The sequence below is a fragment of the Melopsittacus undulatus genome, chromosome 9, assembly GCF_012275295.1.
Source record: "Melopsittacus undulatus isolate bMelUnd1 chromosome 9, bMelUnd1.mat.Z, whole genome shotgun sequence".
NCBI lineage: Eukaryota > Metazoa > Chordata > Aves > Psittaciformes > Psittaculidae > Melopsittacus > Melopsittacus undulatus.
This window is the reverse complement of record NC_047535.1, coordinates 11,798,836-11,824,051: the sequence shown is the minus strand read 5'-3', so window position 1 is coordinate 11,824,051 and position 25,216 is coordinate 11,798,836. Positions and strand designations below refer to the sequence as shown.

Below are 25,216 nucleotides of genomic sequence, written 5' to 3'. Positions count from 1 at the left end.
CTGCACACGGAAATGGAGACAGCCTACTGAAGTATAGTTAAACCCTTCTTTGTGATGGATCATCGATTTACCACATCTGCAAAGTACAAGTCAGATGTCCAACAGCTGCCACAGCCTCCCCAGGGACCTCACTTCATTACCTCCATTCTCTAAAGTGATTTACTACAACACTGCAAACCTGCTGCTGCTCCTGAAGGAAGAGAAGCTGACAGCAACCAGGTATTTGCCTTTACAAATGGCCTACTGTCACCTGGCAGCTGCTGGACAGCAAGTAGGACAGCCCTTGCCTGAAGTCTGTCTGCTCATCTTCCACAGGGCACAAGTGCAAATGTAGCAGAGCATGATCTTGGTCCTCTCACACCAAAGGATTTCTGAAAGAAAACCGAAGCCTCCACTTCCAGCAGTGGTTTATCTGAGCACAGCTGGGTTACAGCAGCCACTGTTCATCACTGATTCAACCACATCAGAGTTCACTTTATTGCTGCTTGGACCCTTTTGGTTTCCCCTGAAATGCTACCAAATACAAGGGATGACATCCACATATTCTCTGTCCTTCTCCTACACACTGGCATGCTGAGGAAATAAAAAGATTAAGATCTGACAGCCTTTTTACAGGAATTATGCCCCGTATTACTGTGGTAGGTACAAGTTAGCGGTGGGTTTTGGTTGTTTTAAGGAAAGGTCATTGATACTGTATGAGTTTTTCCAATTCACGTGCCCATACCTGAGCTATGTGGTGATCAGATATGATCTTTTCCTGGTGGTGGGCTTTTTTCCCCAAGAAAGCAATCAGTGAGACAAAGCATCCATGCACAGCTCAAAAACAGCTTTCACAGATCTATTTATGACAGCACTACCAGAGTTCAGGTGCAAGTCAAAGCTCCACATATACTCTGCTTCTGGTTTTGATCTTAAGAGTAGCTCAGATACATGGTGACATGTTTAATACTCCATCAACTGCAAGTGCTGAAGCACAGAAGATGTTCAAAGTGATGAGAAAAACCTCCAAAACCTTAGAAGTGAAACAATAAAGCATTTACCTCCAGATATCTCATGACCCAAGGGATGTAAACAGCCAGCAAACCTTTCTCAGACAGCCATAGCTTTATGCCAGTAACATTCACCACTTCCCATATGCTTCCTGGTGGCTACATTCAGGTGAATCCCCAAATGGCTCCACCACTCCCCTAGAGCATCCCACAGGTCCAGAAAGCTGCTTCCACACCACAGAGTGGTTCAAACTCCTCCACCCCATCCCCAGGGATGTAACAGACCGTGATTAGCCTAGGCTAGAGCAGCCTCAGTAGTTCAGCAGCCAGGCTGAGACAGGCTAAAACCTGAAATTAGGCAACTCCAGCCCAAAGGAGGCTCCCAGAGCTGGCAACCGCAGATCAGGGTCACAGATCTTCAGCTACAGGCCAACAACCTGCCTGTGAGGTACGAGACAGCTTCCCAAGCAGTACCAGCAGCATCCCAGCACCAGCGAGCACACGACAAGCAAAGGGAAGCACTAAGTCTAAGGACTCCCAAACCTGGTGCTGGGTGGAAGGGAGAGATTTACAACCTGTATCCCCAGGGATGGGTCAGGCAGAGCAGAGCCTGAGCATACCATCACCTCCCTACTCCTCAATGTGACCTGTTCCCAACCTGCTTTCTCTCCCTGTGTCCTGGGTACAAGAAGGACAAAGCTGGATTCTAACCCAGGCTTTATGTGTCTCCCTGGGGGTGATTCAGCTGAAGGAGACAGAAATAACCTGGTCAGAAGAGCTGAGTAGCCTCTAGGTTATCACAACAGCCATGCCTCATACAGACAAATGAGATGGCTTATCCTATATAACATCTAGCTACCCTAAAAAGCATCTTCCTGTTCCTCTATCCATCAAACACCCTCAAGTCTCTCCATTTCACTGGCTCTGGCACTTGTCTGATCTCTCCACAAGCCAACACCAGAAATGCACCGCCTTCCATCAGGCTTCTGAGCTGCATCCCTACTGAAAGGTTAGAGAAAAGCCAGAGAGATAGCCTGAAGAAAGGTACTGATAAATGGTCTCATCTTTTCCAGCAGCAGCAGGTTGTCACACATTGTCGTTCCACTAAATTAACAGCTAAAGAACTCGTGGACAACTGGACATTTATGATCTTCTAACACCTTAAAATAAATGCATGTATTCCTGCTAATTTTCAGTAGCTTTTCCCATATCCTGTGGTATAACAGAGTGCCAAGAATATACAGGCTTTCAGTTCTGTTAACTGCCGTAGCAACAGCTTTCACTGAAGCTGTAGCCACATCTTCCACCCTCACATGTTTTCGAGGCAGAGCCTCCTTCCCATCCCACCAGCAGAAAACAGGATGGAAAAGCTGAATTTCCAAACTGGCAGATATTTGGTAAGCAAACTAATTTGGTAGCATTTTGGAAAGGAGGTATCTAGCATGTACTTACAGGAGAAACAGATTCAACTTGTGCAAGGATGACAACAGCCACTGACTGCAGTAAAACCCAGCGAGCACACGGCCTGTGAGCTCATTTCAGCAAGGCTTTACTCTAAGTATCCCAACACACTAGTTTTGAAGACTACTAGAAACACAAACCTGATGCAAGCAGCACTAGGGAAAGGAGTCTGAGGTCCTACTTCGAGTACCAGTCCCACATCCTAGTAGAAAAGGACATTCAAGTTACCTCCTGCTTAAGTAATGTCAAAATTTTGTGGCAGGCATCTAGAACTTCAGAAAAAGCACCAAACCCAAGGCTAACATATAACAAAATCCCTAATTGTGAAGACTGGAGCATCCACACAGTGGCCCAAAGCATTTCCAGCACTAGGTAAGTATTACTTCCAACAAAAGCATCTTTAAACTAAAGCAGCAGATACTTTCAACTCTGAAACCTTGAAGCCATGTGCAGAGCATACTTCTCTACCCATAATAACTGGAATTCCTAGCAGGATCAGCTTGGTGGCACATCCACCAGATCACAGAATCCAGACTGGGTTGGGCTGGAAGGGACCTTAAAGCTCATCCAGTTCCATCCCCTGCCACAGGCAGGGACACCTTCCACTGGAGCAGCTTGCTCCAAGCCCCTGTGTCCAACCTGGCCTTGAACACTGCCAGGGATGGGGCAGCCACAGCTTCTCTGGGCACCCTGTGCCAGCGCCTCCACACCCTCACAGGGAAGAACTTCTGCTTTATACCCAGCCTGAGCTTCATCTGTTTCAGTTTAAACCCATTACCCCTTGTCCTATCACTGCAAGTATATACTTAACCCATACAGTGCTAACTGACCAAGTAATGCTAATTCTCATTAGACAGCTCAATCCCACTCCCTCAACAGCACATTTACAGAAATAGTAAAGCCCCTGGAGAAGGCCACAGAGCATACCGCAGCACCCAAGGATCCATCAAGGCTCCAATGGAGCTGCACAGCTTGCACTGGGTTTCAGCAAGGAAATGGAAATCACGCTGACATACAATTGTTCCACCCCCATATTCGCCTTCACACATTTCTTACAGGTCAATTTTAAAGAATTAAGACTTGTTCAGCTAAACATCTGCTGGCTGTTGCTAAAGGAAACAGACTCCCTGCAACAGTTGAGCAAAAACAATGAGTTACATAAAAGCCAGACTGCGAAAGCAAGACCCAGAATTCTGCCAGCCAGGGAGCCTCAAACACAACATTGAAACCTCTTGTTTAGTTTTGGGGTTAGTATACAATGAAGTGAGCCCATACACACTACAAAAGCCACAAAGGTTTGAGTTTTCTTTAAGTTTATGAGAACAAAATAATGCTGTGTTGCAATTAATTTTCTAGCCAGTGACTTCCGAAAGATTTTCCAAGCAGAGAGAGATGAATTACAGCTTAAAAATGGACCAGCTCTGCTCAGGGCATTTTCAGACTTAGATCAAGTCAGTACAAGTTGAAGAATTATAGAAGATTGTTTTGGTCATTAACTATTTAAGTTAGGGGCTCCCTGATGCCTAGTGGAAGAATATTGTTTTCCTTGGAGCACTTTTTTTTGTCACTGCCCCCTTTTCCTTGAGGCTCATCAGTGTTTGAAGAACAGCACCTAACAGCTGAAGCAAGCTGCACTGAACAGAAGGTGTGGAAGAAGTTGAGAAGGGGCTCCAACACTATCACCATTCATGTCCCTAGACCAACTAGATGCCTTCTAAGATTACAGAACTTCAATAGTGCAGCTTTACAGATCATGAAGTATCATAGCAGGAGAGGCAGCATTCCCAAGAACATCTCAAGCAGCATAGCTCTAACACACTGGAATTGCACTTCACATTATGTACCTTTCTACAAATAGATACTGCTGCTCTTTGAGGAGAGCTTCTGCCCTTAAATAATCCAGAAGCCTGATGGATGACTAATACAACTAGAAAGCTTTGTGTACAGGAGGATATTTAGCTACCACACATCATCAGGACCTTTCAACGCTTTCAACATGCAGCCAAAGAACAATGGAGGCACCTAAAGCTTTCACTGCTGTCTCCCTGTGTTTGGCACAGGCTCCAAGACTTTGGTCCTTGCTAGCTTCCTTCAGCCCCAGCTAGAGAAGTCCTCTCTGCAGTCAACTCCAGTTGCTTAGAAGCACAACGTTCTCTGCACAAGCCACCATCAGTCCAGGTCTATCCTATACTGCTATGGACTTGATCTACTACTAAGTGGAAAGCTGCTTCGACACACCAGTTGGTGAGCTCAGTGGAGATGTGCCATATTAGTAACTCCAAGCCAAGAATTTAACCATTTAACCAGTGGTCACTGTTGCTCTTCTTCATTTATGCTGTCCAGGGAAAACAAACTGCCCCTAAAGCCAGATTCCTCAAGTTGGAAATGGTTTACCATGCACATTGAAGGACAACCCAGCAGAGTCAAGAGTTAACTCCTCACTTGCATGGACGATGCCTGTTTCCTCAGCACAAATGCAGGAGTGGAAGCACTGGTTTCACTGGAGCTGGGAAGAAGTCCAACCAGCGCACCTCTGCTATTGGATCCTGTGGCAGGGAACACACAGATGAAGGCACAAATGCTCCCTGAAGAAGTAATGCCATGAGTCAGGGTGCTCGCTTACAGGAATATGGGCAAGTGGAAGTCATGGAATGGGAAAACCATTTAAATATTACATTTAAACATACATAAGGATAAAAGCAGGCAGGAACAGGATACAACACAGGCAGCCTGACTGCAAGATCCATGGCTGAGACAGCACCAGTTTCCAGTGTCTCAGAATTGATAAGGGATTTCAGTAATGCATTATCAACTTATCTTTTGTATTTAACACAGTAGAAGGCAGAGCTCTTCATTATATCACTTAGCATGCATGCTGCCTGGCAGTCTGAGTTAAGAATTCACATCCTCATCAGTGAGTAAGGGGGGGGGGGGAATCAGACATCCTGAGCTGAGTAAAAGCTTCCCCCAGGTGAAAAGGCACACTATGATCCCAAATCCCACGGAAATATCTTGATAAGTTAAAGAAGAGTTCAGAAGATCATAGCCATATTACAGGAAGGATAAAGAAAAACAAAAGGGTGATTTCAGTCACAGAAGAAACCCTCCACAACATCACAAAGCTTCAGTCCTCAGGGGCTTATCTTTAAGACAAAAGAACAAAATGAAGCACAGCCAAATGACTACAGTCTCCACTGGACTCATACTAAGATACTAAAAGCACTGTACTGCACCAGTCTGGATTGCTCAAATCAAAGACTTGTCAAGAGATAGTTCACTGCGGGGCTGGACTAGGTGTCGGTCGGTGCTCAGTCGGGCTGGGTATTATCTGTTGGAGGGTGGTATTGTATTCGCTTCCCTTGTTATTTCCTTTATCATTATTATTATTGGTGGTAGCAGCAGTGATTTGTGTTATACCTTAGTTACTGGACTGCTCTTATCTCAACCCGCGGCAGTTACATTCATCTGATTCTCTTTCCCATCCCTCTGGGAGCGGGGGGAAGAAAAGGGGAGGGGAGTGAGAGAGAGACTGCATGGCTGATTTATAGTTGACTGGATCTAAACCATGACAGTGATGGGCACAAGTTCCTCCTGGGGAGATTCCAACTGGACACAAGAGGGTTCCCATTTTTCACAATGAGAACAAGCAGCCACTAGAATAATCTCCCCAGGGAAGTGGTGGATTCCCAGCACTGTACACTTTTTAAGATTGGGCTGGACAGGGTGCTGGGACATCTAGTCTAGGTCATGCTTTGCCTAAAAAGGTTGGCCCAGATGATCCTTTGAATCCCTTCCAACCTGGGATTCTATGAATCTATAACTTGTCCATTCCATGAAATCAAGGTATGCATCCACAATGGAATCAGTCACTTTCACCTACAAATGTTACTCCTTTTGATTTCACTGTTCTAGAGAGGAAAACTTTCCCAACATCTTCATTTGTGAGTTTTCTGCTCATTTCATAAGTCACTTGTAACAGAACAGGATTTAGCCCACATTTTACTTGTCACAGTGGAACAAACTGTACATATATACAGAACACATTAACTTTGCTACTTGGCGGAGAGCTGAAGCTCTTTTAGAGAAGCTTCAGCTCACCACAGAAGAGTCTGTACTCTCCCTGACTTCAATCCTACCCAATTTCCTTGTTGTAGATATTCATCACTGACAAGCAGCACTGAAGCTACCTACTTCTCAGCTCAACGCGTATGTTCTAAAAATAAAGCCAGGGAGAGTAGGTGATGGATGCAAGTTTCCAGAGAAGTTACTTCAGATGAAAAATGCTGACAAAACTGAAAGGAAAAGAAAACTAAATGGAAATAAGGAATAAGAATTCAACAACTTGCATTCAGGTCTCTAAGCATCCTTCCACAGGCTTGACAGACAGTTCATGTACCCTGGCTGTAAGTTACAGGTTTTTACAGTGTCTTCTCTGGATTTGGTTTTTGAGTTGCATGCTGAGATGCTCCAGAATATCAAAGCCACATGAGACTCACCCCAACTTTGTAACTCACTTCTTATGTTTGTTATCTGCAATCACTTCTTATGCTTGTTATCTGCAATCACAGGGCAGCAAGTGCTGAGGCACAGGAGCAGCAGAGCAGCTGGCCAGGCATATCTGTGGTGAATCTGGAAAAGAGGAAAGGACATATTAGAAAGTCTCCATGCAACAGCTCATACAAGCAACTTCCAATCTTGCTTTATTCTGCTAAACAAAGAAAGAAAAAGCACTGTTTGCAGTTTTCAGTTTGATATGCCAGCTTCCAAGTATACTGTGGATAAACAGGAACCAAACACCACTTCTTAGAGAAAGATCTAGTATTTCTCCTTACGCCCCATCAGGCCAAACTAAAAGCTTTCTGTGCAATAAGGTGACTTTTGGTTCAGAAGATGGTGTTCTCTTAAAATACAGATGTTTCTGACTCTTCAGTGATTTTGGCTGTTGGTAAACTGTGTTTCGTCACCTTGGGAAACAGGTTCCCAAACCCGAACTCCCATGACGCAGCACCTCTGGGCTGGCTCCATTTCCCACGATGCTTCCAGGCACTTTGGTCAGAAGGAAGCACAAGAGGTTTTTTGTCTGTGCCTTTTTCCCCTCCAAGATAACACCCTCCAGAGCACGCAGCCCATAGGGCAGAAGAGGGCCCAAGCACCCATTTCCGAGGGGGAATGTGCTGTAACAGATATATGAAGGTCAAGCCAAAATGAAACTCCCTTATGAGGAGAGGCTGAGGGAGCTGGGTCTCTTTAGCTTGGAGGAGACTGAGGGGTGACCTCATCAGTGTTTACAAATATGTAAAGGGTGGGTGTCAGGATGATGGAGCTAGGCTTTTTTCAGTGATATCTAGTGATAGGACAAGGGTCAATGGGTGTAAACTGGAGCATAGGAGGTTCCACGTTAACATCAGGAAGAACTTCTTTACTGTAAGAGTTACAGAGCACTGGAACAGGTTGCCCAGGGGGGTTGTGGAGTCTCCTACGTTGCAGATATTCAAGGCCTGCCTGGACAAGTTCCTGTGTGATGTACTCTAGGTTACCCTGCTCTTGCAGGGGGGTTGGACTAGATGATCTTTTGAGGTCACTTCCAACCCTCGGGATTCTGTGATTCTGTGAAACTTTGGAAAACTCTGCCCAGGGTGACGAGACATAGGCTGTTCTGCTCTACATTTAAAACATGGACATTTAACTTCCTTTGGTAGGAAACATGTGGGATGTTCTAACAAAAATTACAATTTTAAGAATCAACTTTAAGTTCTGAGAAGCTCTGACCATCATCTAGAAGAGGGGGCTCTTGTCACAACGCTGAAACACAATGTTACTACTCCCTTACAGATGATGCTCTGACACAGACTCCCCAGTGCTGAAGGGGCATTCCAAGCCTGTGCCACTTCTGTCCCTATTTCCCTGACTGTTACAGCAAGGGTAGGTCCACACTAACCTCTCAAACTGCTCGCTCTGCAAGCACACAAGAGACAACTGGGCCTTCTTTACCCTGGCCACAGCAGAAGGAAACCGTGCACTGGAGAGATGTTTGCCTTCTCCAGCATCAAGTGCAGGACAGACCAAACTCACCATCACCACACTGCCAACAGACGCCACTTTGACTGCAGCACACAGGAATTTGCTCTACCTCTGCCCTGTACTTTCATAATCTTGTTATTAGTCCAGTTCAGGTCACATACACGTTCTCTCAATGTCATTTATGAGTTCCGTCCTCAAGAAGCCAGGAGGATTGCTCAATGGCATCGCAGGAGACTTCAAACATCTCCATGAACTCACGAGAGCTGTCATTAACTAATCCTCATCTACAATTACCCAGCACCAGCTCCTGAATGAAGCCAACCACTGGCATGAGGAGCACACCACCAGTATACAAGTGGTGAATGACACCCATGAAAAGGCATTGGGTAGTTAAATATATCCCCAATATTAAGTTTATTGCAAAGCATTTAAGGTGAGCTGTTGTTCTATTTGATGTTAAAGTTCTCCCAAGTTATTTGGCCAGGTCACAGGCTGCAGCAAGGAAGAACCAGCCAAACTTGTCCTACATGAAGCCCTACAAGAAAGGGAAAACACAAGTACCTATATTCACAGGGAAAGAGGAATTGTCGCTATGTTTAGTTACTTGACAGTGCAACCATAAAAGCACTCTTGGGCAAAGAGTAGGAGCATCCCATTAACATGATGTCCACAGACTGAAATACTGAGCACTCTTTAGGCCTGGGAAGTTCGCTCTTTTGCTACTTCGAACACATTCCAGTCAAACTTAGAAAGAAAACCCAGAAGTTGTGCATAAAAATTCCAAACTGGGTTCATTGGCCAGAAACTGTCTCAGTTTCTTTACATGAATACCGACCTCTAATAAAAAGCAGCATCTCCAAACAAGGAAGCTAAACCAAAGACAATTTATAACCTGCTCCACAGTACAATTTATTCTAGGAATAAAAGAAGGTAAATCATCTCATGCTACACTGAGGTTCAGGTTCGTACCAGGGGTTAAATATCACTCAGGCTCTGCCTGAAGAACAAGAGGATAGGCATGGAAGGGAGGAGGCAAAGTGGAACATGAGAAACCCCCCCGCGCTGGTCAGCCTCTGCCACTTCCTACCAGCAGCACCTATGACAAAAACATCGCCACCTCACACAAGACACTTACCAACAGGTCTTTTGGCTGCAGCACAGCAAACATGACTCTTTCCATGTTCACAGAGACAGAACTGCAGCATCTTCAGAGCATCCAAGGTTCAGAAGGCAGAGCTCAGCTCCCATCCTTCTCCCCGCCACATACCCATGGCAATGGGCTCACCAGAAATCCCGCCTGGTACCAAGAGAGCTCAAACAAAGCACAGAGGAGCCCAAAGTAACAACAGGCTTCAGCTCCTGACTGCAGCACACATTAAGCCTACTGGAGAAGCCAAGAACCAAGAATGGTATGAAACAAAGCCACCTCTTGCAGCAACAAAAAGCAATGGTTAAGGTGAAGAATATGTGGAAAACCTGGTTGGAGCACAAGTTTATCAGGGTAACAAGCTCCAGTCTTTCCTTTGCCAGAGAGCCTCGCTGCCCAAAGCCTAACATTATGTAGGGATCATACCCCTTGGTGAAGGGAAGGCAGCTGAAAGAGCAGCCACAGAAAGCAGAATAACAGTGAAAGAGGCAATCTGAAACCATGAACAGCAAGAGGGACCCTTCCCACTTTTGACAGATAATTAAACTTTTTGGTGTTTAATTAGCACCTCCAGGCACTGAACCCCTTTCCTGTGACACCTCCTTGATGGCCTTAGGCTCAGAGACACACATCTCAGCTTGAACTCAAGAGATTTTGGCTTCGAACAGCCACACAGAATCCTTGGGAGGGGATGCTCTGCTTCCTGCTGGGCAGCTTGCTTCAGGAAGAAAAGCTATTTACTTTACAGAATGCCAAAACCAGACGGATAAGGGGCATTCGGGGGAGTGGAGCTGGGCATGGGTCCCATGCTCCTGTATGTAATGCGACACTTGACATAACCACAGCGAAGCCCAACCTTCTCAGCAGTCCATGAGCAGTGTTTCTGTTCAGCTCTCAAAGGCCACAATATTCAGAGAAACACCATCACATTGGCTGAAATGTCTGACAGACTCCCAAACCCTCTTCCAGCTGTCAGTGAGAGAGAACTGGGCTACACCAAAAGCTTTACCGGATGTTTTCCCCCATTAGTTTTTGAAGCAAAGTACAAATGAGAAGCTTGTTTTAGTTTCAGAGTGAAAACTAACATCCCTGAAGGCAGCTTGGGAAGAGATGATATTTGCTGCCTTAGAGTACACAACCAGGTCTTTCATCTCCTCCGAGGGCCAGGGAAATCTGTGCTAGCCTGAGCCAAGAGATGTGATTTCCAAGTGCAGTGATTGTGAAGTCTGGGGTATACCACAGACGCTTTTCAGCCCCTGGAGGATATTGCCTCTGCTGCAGCAGGGAACATGACTCTACGAGCCCCTTCCTTATCTGTTCTCTCAGGAAGCTGGTACATGGACAGTTTTGAGATCTTCTGTACTTCAGCTCATTGTTATTTTATCACCAGTTAGCAACACAAAACTTTGGGTAATGCTTTTACATACATTTATGGTCTCACCAAGTGAATGCACGGGAACAAGATTAAAATGCCAACCTAATCGACACTGCCCTACTCCAAAGTATTTACATTGTCAAGCATGGCCAAAAAGGTAAGACATCTCCTAATGGCATTAGAATGATGGAACAAAAAAAACCTCAAGAGCAAACACGTTGCTCCAGCACTCACATCAAGCTTCAACAATAACATTGAGCAGCAGAGCACAGAATGTGAAGTCCTCCAGAAGCAAGTGCCTTGTTTGAAGAGCACCCCGACAGTCCTGGATCAGTGTATGTTCAGGTGAGCACATTTTCAACCTAAGCATTCCATACCCATATGGAAAAATCAGGTCTTTGTAGACCATTTCTGCTGTGCCAGAAAGCCTGTTCCGGAGACCTCAATGCTGCCAGACAGCTCCAGCATAACACTTTGAACTTACTTCTGTTCCAAGTCAAATACATAAGCCTTCCAAAGCCTTGTCTAGAAAAAGGCTTCCATTCCCTCTTAGATGGCACCAAACAATCTCAGCATAAACATCAGGTTCATCAATTTTGCTTCACAGCTCAGTATTTTGTTCTCATTTCACAGAGTTTAGCCTGAGTCAGTAAAAGAAAACCTGCAACACTTAAAAGAGGAAAGGAGAGAGCAACCATTTGTAACTTCTCAATGCACATTTCCATGCAGGTTTTTATTTCTGGGCCTCCCCACATAAGTTTGCACTTCTGGGTGTTCAGGAACAATTGGTGCAGCCTCTTCATGAGCATGTCTAGTTCCTCTATGAACTCACCCAAAAGTTTTGTAGGCACAACAGCCCTCGGCTAGTTCAACACAGCTACTATTTGCTGCCTGAAAAACACCATCCTCCTGCTTCTAAACCCACCTCCTGTGAGCTCCATCTGATTACTCCTGAATCTCACAGCAGTAGACCATCCTCCCACATCCACCAGTGATGACTTTGTTGACGTGACCTAACCCACTGCTGACCCTTTGATGTCAGCTAAATAGAAATAACCCCTTCTTGGAATCACAGCCAAGTTTGGGTTGGAAGGGACCTTAAAGCTCATCCAGCTCCAACCCCTGCCACAGGCAGGGACACCTTCCACTGGAGCATCTTGCTCCAAGCCCCTGTGTCCAACCTGGCCTTGAACACTGCCAGGGATGGGGCAGCCACAGCTTCTCTGGGCACCCTGGGCCAGCGCCTCAGAATCCTCACAGGGAAGAGCTTCTGCCTAAGAGCTCATCTCAGTCTCCCCTGTTCTGGCAGGTTAAAGCCATTCCCCTTGGCCTGTCCCTACAGGCCCTTGTCCCAAGCCCCTCTCCAGGTTTCCTGCAGCCCCTTTAGGCACCAGAGCTGCTCTCAGGTCTCCCTTTAAGGAGCCTTCTCTTCTTCAGGCCGAACAAGCCTTCTTGTCAGAAGGGAAGGAGCAAGAGGCTAACTAATAGACTAAATAAGCATCATTATATGCTGACTAGCTGGAACACATATTATTTAATACTATTTCCCAATTATCAATAGATATTGAAACCTATGTCTAGTGACAACAGAGCAGCAGCAAAGCAGAAAGGACCCAAACTCCACATTAAGGTTGCCTGCCCTCAAAACAGGGAAAGCAGCAGTGTCGAACCAGGAAGTCATACCTTGTTGGGTAGATTTTGCTGTCCTTTCATCAAAACTAAGTCTGCTCAACGCCTGGCAGCAAGCTGGATGCAAAGCTGAATGCCTTCACAAGTGCAGCCTTGAAACAAAGCTCCTCCTTGAACTCAGTAATTTGTGAATTCCTCCCTGAATACACCCCTGACTTCTACATTCATTGTGCTCAACTAGAGAAAGAGACAGCTTTTATTGTAGCACTGTATTGGGCTCTGCTCAGAACAGTATTTATTGTCTGACACCCAGGTAAAAACCCCCAAAACCTAAAAATACTGTTGTTTGCAAAACCCATTTGATAGCTCTCACTCAGCTCCTTTGACTCATGAGTAGCCCACGCATTTCAAACGTAGCAAGGGACTGCTGCAAGAAGGTCTAGATCTCAGTCTTGCCTTAACAAAAGAAAAACAGCAAATGTTTCTTGAGTTATCCAGTGGGATGCCTGACTCTGATCTTGGTGAGTGTGAAGGGTGCACATTGCCAGCAATCTGCAGAAACCCACTCCTAGTGAGGAACAAGAAGCCCACCTTTTGTTAACAGCAGACCACTGATGCCTTCAAAATTGGTCTTTGTGATGAAAGGCAACAGAACAGTGCCTCAAATAAGACAAGGAGACTACAGAATCTGGGGAAAGCACGCGGGCAAGTTCAGGTAAAAGTCTACTCGTGACACGTGTATCATGACATGAAATTCTTTAAATCTTTTGGCTCATCAGGAACAGAGACCTGCTTACTCTAAATTAGATATCATTATATAAAGGTACTTATGTTATACCCACTTGTGATAATCCCAGCATGGAACTAGACTACGTGTTTCCAGAAGCAAGGAATCATTCATTATTACATGGTTCAATGACACCACAACCTAAGCACACAGAGATGTTACGGCTGTGCTGAGGACGCTCCTGAAGGTAACTGTATTTCATGCTTCCCGTACTCACCCTCACTCCTGAAACCCTGACCTGTTGGATACAGCCTCCAAAGCTTGAAACTCAAACTGGGAAAGCCCACCCAGGGAGTATTTTACTTTGCAATTTCAGATGATTTAACCTTCTTCCCCCCCTGCAGACACTGTGCAAGACACTGCTGCAGACACTGTGCAAGAAAGCAGCAACCTGAAGAAAGGCAGTGTGTGGCTCTGGGAAAAACACCATCCATCTTCACATGAAACATTTGCTTTTTGCTCTTATTTTTTCCTCACAGCAAAGGAAGAGAGCTTCCTATTTGGCTCCACCTGAAACAAGAGTGGGGGTTACCCAACAAGACAGCACCAAGTACCAGCCTGGGTGCTGTGAGCTGAGAGAGGACCACGGAAAGGGAGCATCCACCTCCATCAAACACTGAGGTACCATAAATATTTAAAAGTGGGATTTTGAACTCTCACTATCTTATCGAAAGAGGCTTTAAGGAACACTCTGATTGCAATCTGTCTTAAGTGCCTCTACACACTCACTCACCTTACATCTTCTTCTAACATGCACACTACCTGGATCACACACGGCATGATTACTATTACCACAGTGCACTGGGCTCATAGTTTGCATTTTTTCTGCCTCTTCTTTTCTCGGGTTCCCTTTCTGGGTTCCATGAGTCACACAGTTGACATTCTTCTAGCGTCTGCACAAGAAATGTTTCCACTCCCAGTCCCTCTGGGAAAAGAAGCCCTAAGTCAAGAGTAAAAGAAGTTGTCCCAAATGGCATTTAACTTCTTTGACACGGCAGAGTCCACATTCCCCACATGAATCCCAACATGCACCTTCATACAACCATATTTTAAAAAAATAAATAAATTAGAGAAATCCTATTTAGTCGAAGGAGTTTTCCTGCAGATCCCTTTGATTCACAGCTGAAGATGAGCTGCTTTGGCTCTTCATATGCTTTTGAAGAAGAGAGTCACAAGCTCTGCTAGAGCACTTGCCTCTCCCACCTGCTGCAGCAAGGACCATTTGCTCTGTGTTCCCCCATTTACTATACTGGTTTACTAAATCATTAACAGACTTGTAATGTAATGCTCTTTAGAACAGCCTGCTCAGCTGATGCTCCTCCTCAGGCTTAATCACAAGCTAGGAAGGCGAATGCAGATATCTGAGATCCTTCTTCCTCACCTTACAGATTCAGGAAGCTTCCCATGCACTCGTGTGACACCACTGGCCCTTCAAAGAGGAGGGGACTCTTCCCAAGAAAAGCCTACTAACCTCCATTTATCAAGGCCTCTGCTGCTCCTCAAGAGTTTTTGTAGGCTTCAGGTTCTTTGAAGCTCCCGGTTATCCCTTCTGGCTCTCCTCTTCCACCTGCAAACCCCATTTAGGACAGACCAACAACCCACATGTGGCCCAAAAGCTGGGAAGACATTTGCAGTCTAGAACTGGCACCAGGACGAAACAGGATCTTTGAAGGAAAACCGAAGCAAGTTCTCTATGAGACGGGGCAACCAAAGAGCTGCAACAACCCCCAGCAGGAATTCCTGCTTGTTTCTCCCCTGCATGTGCTTATAGGACCCATTTGTGAACAAGTCTAACTCATTATAGCAGCACAAGAAAACCAACCCAGTGATCCTTGGAGAGCTTTGTGCCAGGTTTGAGAGCTAGGGCAGCTCAGGAACAGGTTTGACGAGCACCAGCAGCAGTGTACGGGAAAGGCAGAACCAAAACCTCCCCTTTTGGGCACAGCAGTTACCACCACAGCCTCACAAGCTTTTAATGCTCCGTAACAGCAGGTTTCAATACCAGGCAAGGTATCGAGACACCAGGTTTCATGTCTAGGTACAAAACTACATGAACCATGAATCTCAACCATGCTAAAAAGGCTACTAGTTTAACAGCCCAATTGCTGATTAAAACTAGATTTTGGCAGGCACAGAGCAGCAAGCTAAGAAACTAAAAAGCGCTCCAAATTGGTGAGCCATGATGAACATAAGCAAAACAGGAACAGCAAAGCACTGCAGTCACCATTGTATATACTCCATATAGTTAGTACAAGGCAGAGTAGGACATTAATAGATGCATGCTTCCCTCATTGCTGTCCCTGCCCCATTCTGGGCCAACAGCCCATCACTGCCAGCAAGAAACGCCTGGCTGCCTGCTGGTCACGAGCCCACACTAGGAAAGCTGAAGGGAAGCATTATGATCACCTCCTCCCACTTCCTGCACAAAAAGGTGGCATTTCAAGAATTTTTCCCTTTTAAAGGGACCAAGAGCTTCATGTTCAATTACTTTGTTCATCTTTCATTTCTAATTTTATCATCTGCATGGTTTCAGTTCCTATCCATCCCACCCTGAAACACATGAGCCGCAGTATGTTCTACTGGACTGCAGATGTTGGCATGGACACAACTGCCCAGTCCTACCAACATTCATTTTCCAGACATGCTGAGCCTGGGTTTTGAATGCATCTAAACCATCAGCTTCCACAGACTCCTAGAACAACATATCCAGAAGTTTGCTGCCTACTTTTTAAAGAAACCCTTCCAATCCTGAGAGTCCCGGACATTTTATTCTCCCCAGGATGGGCAGCTGCTCCCCTGCGTTCAACTCAGCTGCCCTGCTCTGCATGCTTCCAACTCTGCTGAAGATGCCACCACCAGAAGCACACAACGCAGCTGATACACACTCACCCACTGAAATTCACTCTGCTTATTACCCAATGACCCTGGTCCTTAATTACATTAATACTTAAGCCTTCCTAGAAATGAAACGTCTACTATCTGTAGCAACCAAGAAAACCAGCATGCTAACGACAATCAAGTCAATGCCAAAGTCTCAAGCCATGTCCATAGCAAACAATACAGGTTTTGCCCGCTTACCTGCAAGAGTTTCTTTCACAAGCCCCCACTGCATCCTGAACATCAGCAAGCACACTAGAACCTTGAAAATCCTGTTTGACTTCCCAGCAACAACTTCTCCAACCCAGCTGGCAGCGTGTTACCAACTTCAGAGAAGTTGGGCACTTTTTGAGGGTGGCAGAAGAGCTCCAGAAGTCTGATTACACGTGGAAGGCACCTTCATTACACTCATAGGGTGAAATATGTATTTAATTATGTCTCCTACGTTGGAGATATTCAAGGCCCGCCTGGACAAGTTCCTGTGTGATGTACTCTAGGTTACCCTATTCTTGCAGGGGGGTTGGACTAGATGATCTTTTGAGGTCCCTTCCAACCCTTGGGATTCTGTGATTCTGTGATTAGTAGCAGCCTTAACGAAAAGCTGCTACAGTTGAACATGGAGGACAAGTCTCACTTCACACTAGGAAGAAAACACATGCAATAAAGCAGATGCCAGAACCATCTACCTCTGTGCACCGCCTCACACACACTAAGAACTTCTCCCAGAAGCTGGAATAAAGTGCTATTTTGCACAGATAAACTTAATGTTGCCTCAAAGGCAAACATTACCATTCACAGTTAGGAAACTGCATCTGTACGAAGCTACTTTGATTCAAATTCCACCTTCAGTCCTTAATCTTCAGTGTAGCTGTCAATTAGAAATGTTCATTACCAAGTGCTCTGCGCACCAAGTCACATCTGTTGTCTTTGAAGTTGTAACAGCTCCCAGTGAGGATGGCTTTGTACCAGTGGATCACTTATAGGCCTTTTGAGCTGCATTCAGGCATAGAGTTAAGCACTGCCGGCAGTGACACTGGAAGCAGCAGCCAATGATCCAATACAAAAAGCTTTTTGGCGTCACCAAGCCTCAAAGCTCTGTCAACCACAGAAAAGCAGCCTTTATGTTTTGCTATAGGCACAAGGAGAAGTCCTTGCAACACAAGGTCAGAGCAAGCTTGCTAGAAGACTAAATTTAGCCACCTGTGCCTCAGGCAAGTGTGTTAGTTATGGGTAGCTGATACTGGTGCTGAGCACTGGTTGCAAGGGTAAATCCCTTGGAAGACCTGACTCCATTTAATTGCAAATGATCTCAAAGCTATTAGCGGGGAGCATGATCTCAATTCCTCAAAGAGGAGATGTATGTGAATACCACCCAACACTAACACCAGGACCCTGCGATACTGTTGTAAGGCTGCTGGAGAGGTATAAACTATTACTACGCTCAACGTCAGCAGCAGTAAGAGAAACTCAAGAAGATTTAACAGATGGGGTTTCAGCATAAATGTATTTTAGAACACCTCCTTAGCAAGCATATTTCCTACTCTAACACGCCTCACGCTACAGTCCTAACACGCCACAGACGAGCGGATCAACGAGAACAGAGGGAATTACTGCAAGCTCTTGTAAATGTTAGCAGAGGCTGATTGAACAGTTTGTGAAGACAAGCCCCAGGTTACCAAAAGATGTCACAGGGAACAGCTTTGTAAAGCGTTTAATGATTTGCCAAGCCAAAAAGACAGTGATGACTCAGGTTCTTGAGCTGTGTTGGGTGTCAGGATCAGTATCAGCTATGAGCCCATTGGACCACAGAGCTAGACTGTGGTTTCACATCTGCGATCACTACAAGTGTTCAACAGAATGCATCCATAAAAAAAAAGTTAAAGAATGTGGTTTCAAGACACTGCTGGGAAATATCTCCACTCTCTGCCTCAGCCCTGCATGCCCTCAGAGACCCTGAAGAACATGGTTTGCTGCGAAAAACCCAAACAAGAATGGTAGTTCAATCACACCACCAAAACCAGGATTACCAATAAGGCTGCACCAAGTCCAGAGAAGCAGAAGGATTCTTGAAGTAGATATTGAGCACATGGCCCCACAAGACAGATGTAAACCATGCTCCATCCCCTCAAGCCTCTGCAAATGGATGATAACACAAGGGGCTGCTTGAACAGCTGACAGTCACAAGTAGCTGCTCTTAAATCCAGACCTGCCCTGCAGCATCTCCAGCTGGAGGATGCCAAGATCCTTTAGCCCCCCCAGCCTGGATCCTCCAAGCCAAAACCCTGAGCATCACCACAGCAGCCAACAAGTTACACCCAACCCCCTGCCTTCAATCCTGTTGTCTCCTTAACACTGAAGCACTCTGGTTTATGTAGAAACCAGAAAGAACCAAGGGTTCCAAAACAACAGCTCCCAATCCTAGATTCTGACGAGGCAACTCTGGCATGCGCAGTGACTACTAACATTTAGGACTGGCAAAAAACACTGAGTACCAGTGCTGTATCCAGTAAATCCAGACAAAACTAAAGGACTGTTTGTTGGTTTGGAGACTAATACCAATTTGGGATCCTAACCACTGAATAACATAAATCTTGGTGGAGAGATTCTTCCCACAGAAGCAGAGCACAACCTAACTCTGATTTACCATCAATGGTGTTGCATCTATCACCAGTAAAACTGAAACCTGAGTACTGCCAACACCTCACTGAGCTTTTTCAGAACTAGAAACCTGTCAAAACCTTTCCAAACAGAGGACAGCTGGGAAGCAATATCAGATGCTGAAGTGGCTATGGGCCTGATCTCAGCAGCAGAGTGAACTCCAAGGCCTCCAAATCACCTAACCTGGCACTGATGCTCAGCCAGCTGATGAAGTCCATGGCAAGCAAGACGGAACTGCTAACACAGGGAAAACATTTTTCAGGATGAGGAAGAACCTCACTACTCAGTGGATACACACAGAGCAGGTATTGTGGAAGCATTTATTTCTACCTAAGAAGCTGCTTAAAGCACATGCTGCCCCCAGCCCTCCCTCCCAGGGCAAACAAGAGTGTTGTTACCAGCTACGGCAGCCCTGCCAAAAAGCAACAGCAAGAACCAGTCTTCATGAGCCTCCTAAAGGTGAGACCTTTGAAGTCTAACTTGGACTTGAAATGAGACAACTACAAAGTATGTGGTCTCTGCTTCATTAGAATAAAATATTACAGGTTCTTAAGTTTAATTTGTTCGTTGAGACTTGTTCTGTTGAAATCTAGGAAATAAAAACACATCGTAGAAACCAGCCTTGGACATTACAGAGGAAGACAGTTACAAGATACCTAAGGACAGACAGAAAACAGGGTTTCTACAAGACTTCCAATTAAGCAGTTTGTACCAAACTTGAGAAGAGGTGAATAATCATAGAATCACAGCCAGGTTTGGGTTGGAAGGGACCTTAAAGCTCACCCAGCTCCAACCCCTGCCACGGGCAGGGACACCTTCCACTGGAGCAGCTTGCTCCAAGCCCCTGTGTCCAACCTGGCCGTGAACACTGCCAGGGATGGGGCAGACACAGCTTCTCTGGGCACCCTGGGCCAGCGCCTCAGCACCCTCACAGGGAAGAGCTTCTGCCTAAGAGCTCATCTCAGTCTCCCCTGTTCTGGCAGGTTAAAGCCATTCCCCTTGGCCTGTCCCTACAGGCCCTTGTCCCAAGCCCCTCTCCAGGTTTTCTGCAGCCCTTTAGGCACTGGAGCTGCTTTCAGGTCTCTCCTTCAGGAGCCTTCTCTTGTCCAGGCTGCCCCAGCCCAGCTCTCTCAGCCTGGTTCCAGAGCAGAGCTGCTCCAGCCCTCGCAGCATCTCCATGGCCTCCCCTGGACTCACTCCAATCAGAAATGGCACTGTTAATGGAACAATATTATAAGTGGTATTTTAGAAGGATTACTCTCATTTGTTTAACAGATTTTAAGAAGCCAGAGCTACACAGAGTTTTGAGTCACAAGCGATGAAACCTTGAAGACTCAGAAAGTTTGAGATGCTTAAAATTACTGCTCTTCAGAAACCCACCTAAAGAACTTTACCCAAGATAAATAGTAACTCAGTTTCAATGCCCCTCTTTGATATGAATACTAGACAGATGCAGACAGATTTCCTTCATGTTTTTTCTTGTAATGCACTCTCTATTAATGTGAAGGAAGCAAAATTAATGCGTTCAAATCCATCCTCTGACTTAAACCCCACAAATGAACATGCTGCAGCTGGCAAAGGAACACTGAGTTTGGCGTGTTATTTCTACAAACATGATGTGGCCCTCACTACAGGTGCAACAAAGATAAGTATTTAAGAAAACCAAATGCACAGATGCAGGTTCCAACCGCACCAGCGCCCAAGATTTTCTGCTACATTAGAGGAGTTCAATCATTAACCAAGCTCCCGAGCAAAGGCCAAGATGGAAGCAACCATATTTTCCAATGTAAAAACAAGTATCTTGAAGACACACACACTCCAGACTGGTTGTCTTCAGAGTTTCATCAGGGTTCTTCTACAAATTCATTAACTTCAGCACTGAAGTACAGTGGTTCCTTGCACATTGGAAGCACCTCTAAAGGAAGCCAATACTCCAGAGCTTTCTCAGCATCATCACAGAATGTATGAACTCACAATGCTTTACCAACAGACATTAGGACACATATTTAGGACAGCAGTCACTCAGGATACTGAATAAATGATGTGGCCTTGTCTAAAGCACCAGGTGCAATATGGCCAACTCCTCCTGAAAGCCTACAGAAACACAACTGCTTTGGGAAGAGGAAACCACAGCAGATTCAGGACTGCAAAGAAACTTTCACTTCTTTGTAAACAGCCACAATGTTCCCAGCCTAAAGGAATGCTGTAACATAAGCATAAGGAAAAAAAGAAAATTAAATAACGGAGGAGAGCAGACGCAGACAGAATGGTTTTCCCATCTCACCAATAAGGATCCCCAATTGCCATATTAAATGCCAGAAGCGGCAAATCCAAGGTATTCAATTGTTCTGCACAAAGCAGAAACTGTCAGGCTAATCTTCAGGGTGGAACTGCTGTCAACTCCTCAAGCTATTAAGTTGTTACCCAGAAGAGATTTGCTCAAGAGACAAGCAAACCTGTCGGAATCTTCTGCTTTGGTAAGCGGCACCTATATGTTTTGGTAGATGAGGTGCTCTAAAGAGCTGTTGCAAGAAGGAATAATGTATGAAAAGCCATGAGAAAACGGTGGTACTCCCACACAGATTGTGTTTCACGGGTGGTTTTACCAACTTCTAGAAGTAAGTGGTCTTTAAAAAGGCAGGCAGTATCTCAGGAGATGAAAAAAAAGGGGAGAAAAAAGGAAAAACAAAAATTCAAAAGAAATAAACTGCATTTTACAAGTTTAAATAATGCCTCTTCACTGCACAAAAAAAAAAAACCACAACACCAAAAAAACCCAGAAATCTAAGGGGATTTAATATGGAATATAGTGGTGAAGTCAGCATGTAATTCTGACATTTCACCTCTACAGAGAATCCGAGACTGGTACAGTTCTGAACCCCTGCCATGGGCAGGGACACCTTCCACTGGAGCAGCTTGCTCCAAGCCCCTGTGTCCAACCTGGCCTTGAACACTGCCAGGGATGGGGCAGCCACAGCTTCTCTGGGCACCCTGTACCAGTGCCTCAGCACCCTCACAGGGAAGAGCTTCTGCCTAAGAGCTCATCTCAGTCTCCCCTGTTCTGGCAGGTTAAAGTCATTCCCCTTGGCCTGTCCCTACAGGCCCTTATCCAAAGCCCCTCTCCAGGTTTCCTGCAGCCCCTTTAGGCACTGGAAGCAGCAGTTCTTGCCTTTATCTTGAATGGAGGATGGTGTATTGAGATGAGCCCCCACCACGTAATCTGACCATGCCATAGAAGTTATAGAAGCCGAGAAGCCAACCCTGTCAACACAGTGAGGCTGAGTGTTCAAGAAGGAAGTAAAATAAAAATTTGTAAGGTTCTTATATATATATATATAAAGAGATATTAAAAAAGTCACATGATTTCTTACTGGGTTAAATAATCAAGACAGCATCTCCCAACAGTTAAAACTGGTTTTGACACACTCTGTGCTGAGCTTGGCCATCTCCACTCTCTCTCCTTGCCTCCAGGAAGTGAAGCCCAGCAAATAAGGCTTTGGGAGGCAGAGGACCACTCAAAAGATAAGGTGACAACAATGACTTCCCCTGACATACAGAATCACACAGGAGGAAGATAGGGAGGTCCTTGCAGAATTTCTTGGTTGAAGCTGCACGAGGGTACCTGAAAGACCCTTTTCTCCAGCTTTCTACAAATTCAGAACCATTCAGGGCCATGTGAGCAACCACAAACCAGGCAGCCAGGCTGGGCACATCACAACTGTCTTAAAGAACCATCTAAATGGATGCAGTGCTAATTATATTTTATAAAATGAAGTCATGTCTCAGGAGTCAGTTAGAGGTTGTTGTCTATTTTTTCCCCTTCCTTCTTTTGCAGGAGACAGTGTGTGAGTAAGGAAAACGTAGCAGATAGTTAACTGAAAATAAAACCCAAACAAATATACTACACAACAAGATACTTCAAAGCTCTTTGGAGAACAAAAGTCTAGGATAAAAGGAAAAATCCCTCACATGTATAAAATAACTGGTTAAGAAAGGGTAAAGTAGAGGGAAGAAAAGCACCACTGGTAAATTTTGTAGTGTTAGGGGACTGGCCAAAGGACTCTGCTCTGCTCCACCAAGCTGTGGAATACGAAGATGCCAGCATTTGTTACTGTGAATAATTCAACACGATCAGTAAGTAAGAGCAATGACTCTAAGAAATTGCAGTAAAATCTCGTGATATGAGTGGGTGACACAATTCAAAGCACAGCACATCAGGAACAAGCACCCTAACTTCAACTTGACAAAAAATATGACAGACTGATCTCGAGCCAGCATTGGGAAACAGGACACCAGGGCTGCAGCAGAGTATTCCCCAAAAACTGAGCTCCATGGTGCTTTGATCACTATGGAATGGGCAGAACGTCTGTAACCAGAGACAATAATATAAATAAAACACAAATCCACAGCTTCCAGTGTTTTCTGAAGAGGCACAACACCATAAACATCCTCTTCTGATCTGAACAGCACCTCTGCTGACAGCCATGTGTGCCACCGGTCCTGCTGACACCCATCTCGAGGAGGTGGAGCAGAGCTGGCAGTGACACAAAGAGCAAGTAAAAGAGATCTGGAAAGGGAAGTCTGAACAGACAAGGACAATTCATCCCAGCCAAAGGACCACCAGAAAAAAATAGTATGCTAAAACTGTGAATATCATGGAGAAAGAAAAGAAGTCGTTTATTTCTTTCCGTGTTTTTTTTTTTTTGACACCCCCATTCTTTTCTGTCTCTTCCTCACGTGCAGGCCATGCAATGTGTAGCCTACACACTCAGTGGCCAGCTTTGTGTCTCTCTCTACAAGGCAATGAACATCAAGATGGCTCCAAGCAAGAGGACAAACCCATGGAGAAGAAGTGCAAAGGTTGCTAAATTCAAACACCCAGCTCAGCGGAGGCATAAACTATAGGAGAGAGAAGAAGAAGGCATCATTTCCCCAGATCAGATCTGCTGTATTTGTGTACTCCCCTACTCAGGCATCTGCTGCAGTTCCTAGTGAGCAGGATCAGGGCCAGGTGGATTCCTGGTCTCATCTGGTAGCACCTTTTAGAGCATTATACAGGATTTAATCTGTTAACATGAAAGATGCGGCAGCCAATTGCTTCTGAAGAGCTGGAAATTAGTTTTAAAAACACGAAAAGGAGCAAATCTGGGTGTAAAGAAGGCAGGAGGTTGTCTGCGGACAAGGCTGCGCTTGATCTCACTCAACTCCCCTCGAAACGGTGTTCTGTGAACCTCCCTGCTTGAGCACTCCCACCAGCACATTTCCCATCAGTAGCTTTACCGTAGGAAGTCAAATTGTTGTCAATACAGAAAACTGGAGCTGCATAAAAACGCCTGCAGAACAGCCAGATAGATGGACTGGACTGAGGCAAGGCTGTGAGCTTCAGACTTCACAAGAAACAGTACTACAAACTCAAAGGCTCTTTAATCCAAGCGAAACACTGAGTTTTAGCTTGTTGCTGTGACCCGTGGGCCACCAACCTCCTTCAGACGCGAAGGAGCCCAGAATAAAGACATTACCTGCAGCACAGAAAGCCCTCCCCTGCTGTTCTGTGCCCTGCTTTGGTCAGTGGGAATCAGGATGAGCTTTAAAGAAACACACGTGCAGAAGAGATCAACAGAAAACTTGGAAAAGAGCAACTGCCAAGGCTGGTGTGTGTGGTCTGAAAATAAGAAGCCATAGGGTGAGTGCTTTCTGAAAGCGAAGGAGAGACACAAACACAGAGAGTCAGTACACAGGTGGTACAGTCCACCATTGTGGCTGGAGAATAGCAGAAGAGCCCAACAAGAAGCCCAAATTGGCCTACACCAGCAAGAGCAGGAGGACAGATGGCAGGAGCTGGGCCTGGTTAGTCTAGAGAAGAGCAGACTGAGAGAGGAACTCATCAACACAGATCAATACCTCAAACACAAGTGCCAGGAGGATGGTGCCAGACTCTTTCCAGGGGTGCTCAGTGACAGGACTCATAGCAATGGCCATGAACTAAAACACAACAAGTTTCACCTCAACACAAGGAAGAATTTCTTTCCATCACGGAGCGGCAGAGCCCTGGCACAGGCTGCCCAGGGGGGCTGTGCAGTCTCTGTCTCTGGACACATCCCAAACCCACCTGGACATGCTCCTGTGGGACCTGCACTGAGTGGCCCTGCCTTGGCAGGGGGCTGGACTGGATGATCTGCAGAGGGGCCCTTCCAACACTAATGCAGCAATGTAGCAAATAAGCTGCTACAGCGCAGCAGGGTAAAGCAGAGCTGCACCTTGCCTACCCCACA

At 45.6% G+C, this 25,216-nt stretch overlaps 1 protein-coding gene across 6 annotated transcripts in view; it reads right to left on the bottom strand.

Moving 5' to 3' along the window:
- The window catches only part of CSNK1G1 (casein kinase 1 gamma 1), a 107,581-nt gene that overhangs the window by 80,392 nt on the left and 1,973 nt on the right, over positions 1–25,216 (bottom strand). For 2 of the 6 annotated variants that reach the window (XM_034065988.1, XM_031043204.2), the window contains exon 2: positions 6,947–7,079. The gene's annotated coding sequence lies outside the window, so the exon portion shown is untranslated. Of the gene's footprint in view, positions 1–6,946; positions 7,080–9,606; positions 9,868–12,676; positions 12,698–25,216 lie in introns of those variants that run through there. The other 4 variants (XM_031043203.2, XM_005142501.3, XM_031043205.2 and 1 more) reach the window with 4 other exon arrangements.